This window comes from Gopherus evgoodei, chromosome 1 (genome assembly GCF_007399415.2).
Source record: "Gopherus evgoodei ecotype Sinaloan lineage chromosome 1, rGopEvg1_v1.p, whole genome shotgun sequence".
Classification (NCBI taxonomy): Eukaryota; Metazoa; Chordata; order Testudines; family Testudinidae; genus Gopherus; species Gopherus evgoodei.
The window spans coordinates 345,806,381-345,812,566 of NC_044322.1; positions in this window are offsets into that span (position 1 = coordinate 345,806,381).

Sequence of the window (6,186 nt, forward strand, 5' to 3'; positions counted from 1 at the left end):
TGTCTAGAGATTGCCTTCAGACTAAGCAGCTGCTTTTGATCCATCACATGATTCAGAGATGGCACAAACAGGGATTTACATAGGAACATGGAATTACTGTGTTATGATGTCAAAAAAATGAAAATGTCCTACTCAGCTATTATAGCTATGGACAATCATGGTATATGAGCATAAGAATTTCCATACTGGATCACGGTAGCAGTCCATTTAATTCAGTATCCAGTCTCTGACAATGGCTGGTACCATATGCATCAGAGGAAAGTAGAAGAAACCTGAAGTGGGCAATTACAGAATAACCTGGCTATAGGGAATGTAAGTTTCTCAACTCATGTGTCAGTGGCTGGGTTACACCTTTAAGCATAAGGATTTATTATATCCCTTCCTAACAAATGGGTGCATTTTTTTATCTTTTTAATCCTTACTAATGTAACTCCAAATGTTCTCATTATCCACACAGAGAAGTCTAGGTTAGGCGTAGATATTGATGATGTCACATCATTAAGAATAAATTAATTATTAGCATACTGGGATGTCTAAATGTTCTCTAATTTCACACTATTATGAGAATATGCACTGACTCCTGTTCAGACTTCGTAACAATATGTAACTGCTGGAATACACTTTTGTGTGGTTACCTTTTGGTAAAAACTATGGTGTCTTTGCCAATTCCTACCACCCCATTAACTGTTATGGAACATGGTGCAGTTGCGGGGTTAGTTAGAAATATCACTGTCCCTCTTTTTTGTGTGGAAGAACAGGCTTTTCTAAAGAGCCAGATTCTCTCCCTTGCAATGTTCTCTTTGCGCCAGTTAGCCAGTGCAAAGAGTTTCCAAAACCAGTGGCTCCAACCAGGTGGAAATTTCCTCTGGCATGGGGAAGTTCCCAGTGTCATGGGAGGGGCTGCTATAATCTATACCTGGCTAAAGGCTGGGACATAACCCCGAATTACTGGAGGGATGGAAACAACTCCCGTCTGGTCCCCTCTGCGGAACTGCATGCAGTGCATATTGGAGGCAGATGAGAATTTAATTCAAATGATGTCTAGTTCTTAGTCATTCCTTACTTTACACTCCCTTAAAACTCAATGGGTAAAATCCTGGCCCGGAATGGGAGTTTTGCCATTGACTTTAATGATGCCAGGGTTACACTCAACAAAAGTTCTGCCAGATAGTATGAGTTAGTAGGTGCTCAGATTCGATAGTGATGAGGGTTATATAAGTAGCTTTGGCGAGGTCATTCCTCTCTCTGCATCTCTTCATTGGCTCTCCCTTCTCTATTGTATTAGACTTAAGCTACTTGTTTTCATTTTCAAGGCCCTTCATGATCCATCCCCACCGGACCTATCATCTCACTCACCATGTAAAGGATGACTTTTGTTTCTGATCAGCCTTTGACAAAAGCTTCCATCACCACGTTAAATTTCTAAACAAACATCTTCATGCTTTCTCCTATGCTGCCCCCCATGTTTGGGAGGAGCTCCCTGCAAACACAGTCACTAACTCATTATCCTCCTTCAAAACATTCCTCAACATTAGTCTAGTCTGTGATGTTTATCAAAAGCTTGACAGCAGTTAGGCTACCTGTGCAGAGATCACTGCCGATCATGCTGACCAATATTGTCCCCTTATTTCCCTGTTCCCCTCTGTCAGTCTGTCTCAATTCACTGGTTGTCTCCTGTCTTATAGCTAGACTGGAAGCTCTCTGGGGCAGGGACCATCTTTTTGTTCTGTGTTTGCACAGCACCTAGCGGAATGGCATCCTGTTGCACAAGTAGGGTTCCTTGGCGTTGTGGGAACACAAATAAATACAGTATTTCAGGACTTGCCCTGTAAATAATAGCCAAGGGAAATACCAGTGACAAGATAGAAACAGGTGAGGTTTGTGATGTTTCAGACAAGATGTGAAATGAGAATGAGCGCAGAGGGGCAGAGAGACGAACAGAGGCTTGGGGTTAGGAGCAGCAGAGGAGAAGTTTCTGGCGCCAGCAGGTCCAGACTGTCAGCAGTAAGAGGAAGGAGGCCAGTGCTGGATGTGGTGAATGTGCAGAGAAAGGAATAAAGAGAAAGCAAACATGGTATCAATCGGCTACATTCCCCTTGGAACAAAAGGGGGAAATGTCTTAATTGAGGAATAGATCTTTTCCTCTGTGCAGGTCCCATCAGGAAATAGGCATTATCCCCACTCATCAATAAGACAATATAACCCAATATAGAGGTCTGCAGATTTGGCTCCTTCATTGCACCCTTATTACTCACTGGAGTAACTCTACCAGAAAACAATGCATTTAATGACTCTCTGCATTGCTCTGCTATAGGTGTGAAACCAGTTGCTAAGTGTCAACAACTGAGTTTTGCATATTTATTTACACAGCCAAAAAACACTCTGCTGTGTTAAGTCAACATTCCTGCTATGTTTGTTCTTTAAAATAACAAGTAATAAGGTCTCTGTGCATAACCAAATCTTTCCAGTATTTTTTTAAGAGATGAAATCACAGAGCCACATCATTGCAAGATTAGTGCCAGCCATCTGTTTATCAGAATTTGGGCTCTGATTAACTTCAGAGCATTAGATTTTTAGAGCAATCTATCTATCTATCTATCTATCTATCTATCTATAAAGCGACTTACAATTTAAACAATCAAGTCACAAGCCTAGAGGGAAGAACAACATTGTCTCAAAATGACGAACCTAATTCACCACTGTTTCTCCAGTTTTATACTGATGTAACTCCTTTGATGTAAATGGAGTTACACATGAATAAACCTGGAATAGGGAAATGGTGAACTGGACCCTATAATGGTTCTTCAGTGCCTTTCACCTTCTGTAGTCATGTATACCAGTGCATGGTGAGTGTAAAAGGTCAGAAAGAGAGCGTTGCACTCACTTGGCACAGGAGCAAGGCAATAAAAAAAAATCAGGTCTATAGTTTCCACAGCATTTAAAATAAACATTTTCCACTAACTCTGGTTGCTAGTGTGATTATTTACCATAACTCACTTCAATTAAATTGCTAGCTTAGGGGAGCTGTAATGAAAGCCAGTAAAAAGATAAAAACAAATACCAGTATAAATTAAGTGTTATTTGGAATATCATAACTATAAACATAAAATTTAGACCTGCGCACTGCCTGTCTCCTAAATCGTATCAAAATATTTAATTAAAAATAGTTTTACTACTTTTTATTCATATTAGCCAGTCCAGCTATGGGAGATCTCTATGGTTTGATCTCTAAACTAACTACATTTGATATCAAATTTATTGGGAAACAATAAGTTTTTGGAATGTAACTTCTCATTAAAAGGAGAAGTAATTCAATTTATATTACTGCACTTATGCTAGAAATGCACAGTAGATGGTGCTAGTACTCAAAGCAGGGTGTGGTAATGGTATTATTTTGCCAGTAAGGGAAATGATAGGGAAGAGGGTTTTTAAATTTTATTTTTTTTAAGGAATATGATCAGTTTGAAAATTTGGATCTGTATCTGGATTCTGAACATCCCAAAATAAAGGGCTGTTCAGATCCAGGGTTCTGATTTGACAAACTTTTGCAGTGGATCCAGTTTTGAATTTCAAAATTCCTCAGCATTCTTTTCTTCCTAATCAGAGAGAGTGAGCCCGGTGAGGAAATCTGTGCCTGCATGTGTTGGGTCTAAACTTTTGGTGAACTTTGGGGAGCCAAAACACACCCAGACTGGCCGTCTCTGCATAATCCTTTCTGAACCCTTTATCGAACAAAGCACTGACCTGCAAACTACTCATGACACCCCCTTTCTCAAGTAGCCATTAGCCTTTATCTCTATGCATTTACTTGTTAAACTTGCTTTTCCTGTAAAATCTTGATTGATTATGCATGACCATTATCTTTTGTTAATCACTTTGTTTACTTCTGTGTATAAATATTGATGCTCACCCCTAATAAAGGCGCCACACTTATTCTAAAGCTTTTGGGATAGTGTGAGCCCGTTGATCAACGCATTGGTGTCTGGTCTCTGACAGAATTGTGTGCCCATACCAACTCCGCACGAACTCGGGTGCTGGAGAGGTGAGTGAGGACTTGCTTTATTACCTAACAATTTGGGGGCTCGTCCGGGATTCCTTCTGGTGCGGTACCTCTGTCCAGTGGTCAGACCACTCATATCTGAATTGGCAAGGCGCCACAGGAGATTTCTCCCAGCCAATTCAATATGGAGGGGTCGTGTATTGGACAGCAGGGTAAACGCCAGTTGGAGGGCTCCTGTCAGACACCATGGGTCAAGGGACTAGCGTGCCTCTTGAGAGTCCGTTGGGGATTGTAAATAAGTTATGGAACGAAGGGAAACTCCCAGTACAGACAGGAATGTCTAGGAAGAAATTGTACACACTATGTGTAAGGAATTGGACTGGGTATACCGCGGTATTGGCCGACCCGGAGATGAGGTGGCCTTCGTATGGCTCTTTCGAACAGGCTGCCTTAAGAGGAGTAAAGAGCCAGATCGAAAAAGACCATCCGGGACAGTTATGTTACTGGTTTTGTTGGGACACAGCAGCAGAGCTGTGGAAATCTTTAAAAATTATGGCAGTCAGGTACTCTCCCGAGAGTGAACCCCCTCCAGGTTATTTCGATGAAGGGTGTAGACCACGGCGTGTTTTGACTCGTCAGCTGGTCCCCTCTGCACCTGCCCCTATTCCTCCGCAGGGGGACTCTCTCCTTGTAGCAGAGGGGAATCTGCAGGATATCAGATTGGAATTTCTGCAGAAGGATGAGGAAGAAATGGAGGGGCAAACCTCGGGAGGAGTAGTTACTAGGCTAATGTCCAAGCAGGTACGGCAGGGTGCATGCCCCCCCCCGAGGATAGCCCAGAGGATGTCTCCGTCAAATCTCTTGCGAGTAATAAATGTATAGTTAGAGAGATGCCTTTACAGGTGCACGATCAACCTTATATGGGCAATGATGGACGGTTACAACATGCTAATATTGTGGAATATAAAGGATGGCTAGAATGGGACTTGAAAGAGTGGGGACAGTTGTCAGGGTCTTTTGGGGAAAATCCCCGAAAGATCATAGAACTTCTAGAAAGATTGTTTTTAAGTTATAATCCTACTTATACGGATGTGGATCAGTTGTTAAGTAGAGTTTTGACCGGAGAGGAACGTAGTAGATTGTGGATGGCAGAAAGGACATGGGGAGATAGCAATGCAGTTAATCTTACTTGGATGGATAGGCGGGATCTGGCCGCTGGCTGGAATCCCCTAGACTGGACTCAGCCAAGGCTGACTCAGCTGCGAGCAGATCGAGAGCGATTGTTAGAGAGACTCAAGGAAATGGCTCGCCGCTCGCCTAATCAGGCTAAGTTCATGCAGATTCGGCAGGAATCTGATGAGCCGCCCAGAAAGTTCTGGTCGAGGCTATTGGAGGGGGCCCGAATGTTCACTCAGATGGATCCTGAGAGAGAAGCAGACCACCCTACTCTTATTTCATTTTTTGTGAATCAGTCGGTGCCCCCTGTAAGGGATTACTTCTTAAAGTTTCGCCCTGGTTGGGGAGGTGAGTCAGTCACTTCAGTGTTGGAGGTAGCTGATTTTGCCTGGGAGAAAGAAAGGGAAAGTAGTAAAAAGAAAGAGAAAAAGGAAGAATATAAGCTGATGGCTTTAGCTTTTCACGGCGGTGTTCGAGGCAAAGGCCGTGGCCGTGGCAGGGGATTCCAGGGTGCTCGGGGAAGAGGGTCCTGGCGACCCCAGCCATCAGGAAATTGTTTTCAGTGCGGACAGCCTGGTCACTTTAAACGTGAATGCCCCTGGGGACGCCCAGAGGGTCTGGTTGCATCCGCAGATGCTTACACAAGTGAGGAATACACCCCTGCACCACCAGCTCAGCCCATTCCCCAGGCCTGGATCAACTACGGGAAACAGCAGCAGCCGCAGCAAGCTCAGCCTCCTCAATGACGGTACCCCGGGGGCGAAGGCAAACAATGTGATGGTCTTATTTCCTTAATGTCTTTAGCCGGCTCCTTTCTCACTTTCTCCCCTCCCAGCAAAGAGCCTCGTTTAACCCTTTCAGTCCAGGGACTGCCTGTCTCTTTCCTCATTGATACTGGGGCTACTTTCTCTCTTTTAAATCATGCCCCCTCTCCCTGGCTATCCTCTGAGGTTAAAACTGCGACTGGAGTGGAGGGCAACCCACAGTCTCTGGAACTCACTTTGCCTTTG